The 2500-nt window shown below is 38.1% G+C and overlaps 1 pseudogene; it reads left to right on the top strand.

Moving 5' to 3' along the window:
* LOC128038575 (protein Ycf2-like) overlaps positions 1 to 2500 on the top strand; it is a 9006-nt pseudogene that overhangs the window by 1231 nt on the left and 5275 nt on the right.

Below are 2500 nucleotides of genomic sequence, written 5' to 3'. Positions count from 1 at the left end.
AAATCAATAGTTCAAACCGCACTCAAAGGTAGGGCATTTCCATTTTTATAGGAACTTCTGTACCAGAAACAATGGTACCAATTATAGCCTCTGGGATGTAAAATATCTCTTCTCACCATCCCCATAGTGTATGAGACAAATGTATGCATTTCGATTAGGTCGGTGGTTACGATTCTACCATATATGTCTTTTTCATTTCGTCGAAAATCAATTTTACGGTATAGACGCTTATGACCTCCTCTATGCCTTGTGGTAATGATTCCTCTGGCATTACGACCTTACCACAACGATGCTGTCCATAGATCAAATTATTTCGTGGATTGATTTCACTTGACTGTCTACGGCCATTGCGTGCCCGCAGAAGTTTTGTATAAATGTATCGCCATGCTATTAAGTATTTTGATTTAAGTTCTTTCGTTCTAAGAGGTGGAATAGAATAACCCGGTTGAAGGTAATGATCATACGCCTGTAATGCATTGTATGTCCCATAATAGGTCCCATTCTTCACCTTTCCGGGAGTCGATGACTATTCATAGCTATTACCTTGACACCAAAGAAGAGTTCACCAATGCTTTATTTCTGTCCTAGTTGATCCTGATTCGACATTAGAAGTATATTGATTTTTCACCAATAACCGAATACTTTTGTCTCAATTACTACATATTTGATTCCATCCATAAATCTATTTTCTTCCCTATGAGTTCGAGTCTCAATAAGAATGCTAGTTCTTACTGTTCATATGTTATGATATGAATATACCACACCAATTCGTTATGTATAGATGATGAGATTCCATTGATACAGAGCCAATTCCAATAGACTTATTGAGGGTCCATTGCGTGCATCCAGTAGGAATTGAACCAATTCGCCAATTATGAGTTGGGCGCTTTAACCATTCAGCCATGGATGCTTAGGGGATCCTCGTACATGGTGAATAACCAAATTCCAATTGAAATGAAATCTTTAGGATAAATCAATGCAATTTAGAGGAATCAATGAAAGGACATCAATTCAAATCCTGATTTTCGAATTGAGAGATATTGAGAGATCAAGAATTTCACTATTTCTTAGATTCATGGACCCAATTCAATTCAGTGGGATCTTTCATTCACATTTTTTCCACCAAGAACGTTTTATATAAAACTCTGACCCCGAATTTGAGTATCCTACTTTCACGCAATTCACAGGGTTCAACAAGCAATCGATATTTCACGATCAAGGGTGTAGTACTATTTGTAGTAGAAGGGTCTATATCGTATTAACAATCGAAATATGGTCGAAAGAAAAATCTCTATTTGACAGGGCTTCTTCCTATACCTATGAATTCCATTGACCCAGAAATGATACATTGAAGAATCTGGGTCTTCCAATATCAATAGGTTGATTGTTTCTGCTCCTGTATCTTCCAAAAGGAAAAGATCTCTGAGAGCTGTTTCCTGGATCCGAAAGAGAGTACTTGGTTCTCCTAATAACTAAAAAGTGTATCATGCCTGAATCTCGGGGTTCGCGGGGTGGAGGAACTGATCGGAAAAAAGAGGATTCTAGTTGTAAGATATCTAATGAAACTGTCGCTGAATTGAGATCTCATTCAAAGAGAAAGATATCAAATATCTGGAGTTTCTTTTTATATGGATGATTCGATCCCGCAAGGACCATGATTGGGAATTGTTTGATCGTCTTCTCCGAGTAAGAGAAACATAATCAACTTGAACTCGGGACAGCTATTCGAAATCTTAGTGAAAGACTGATTTGTTATCTCATGTTTGCTTTTCGTGAAAAATACCAATTGAAGTGGAGGGTTTCTTCAAACAACAAGGAGCTGGGTCAACTATTCAATCAAATGATATTGAGCATGTTTCATCTCTTCTCGAGAGGCAAGTGGGCTATTTCTTTTGCAAAATTGTGCTCAATTTCATATGTGGCAACGCCGATCTCTTCGTTGGGGAAGAATCCACACGAATCGGATTTTTGAGAACATAATGAGAGAACGGATTGACAATGTATGGTTGGTAAACAGGGATCGATTTTTAGCAAGGTACGGAATGTATCGTCAAATATTCAATATGATTCCACAAGATCTAGTTTCGTTCAAGTAACGGATTCTCGCCAATTGAAAGGATCTTCTGATCAATCCAGAGATCGTTTCGATTCCATTAGTAATGAGGATCGAATATTGATCAATCAAAGAGAGATTCAACAACAAAAGAAAGATCGATTCTTTGGGATCCTTCCTTCTTCAAACGGAACGAACGGAGATAGAATCAGACCGATTCTCAAGTGCCTTCTGGATATTCCTCAATGTCCCGGCTATTCACGGAACGTGAGAAGCGGATGAATAATCATCTGCTTCCGGAAGAAATCGAAGAATTTTTGGGAATCCTACAAGATCCATTCGTTCTTTTTTTCTGATAGATGGTCAGAACTTCATCTGTTCGAACCCACTGAGAGGTCCACTAGAGATCAGAAATTGTTGAAGAAAGAACAAGATGTTTTTTGTCCC

Source organism: Gossypium raimondii, unplaced genomic scaffold, assembly GCF_025698545.1.
Source record: "Gossypium raimondii isolate GPD5lz unplaced genomic scaffold, ASM2569854v1 Contig00299, whole genome shotgun sequence".
Taxonomy (NCBI): Eukaryota; Viridiplantae; Streptophyta; class Magnoliopsida; order Malvales; family Malvaceae; genus Gossypium; species Gossypium raimondii.
Note: the sequence above shows the minus strand (reverse complement) of the source record. Positions and strands in the feature narration are given on the sequence as shown.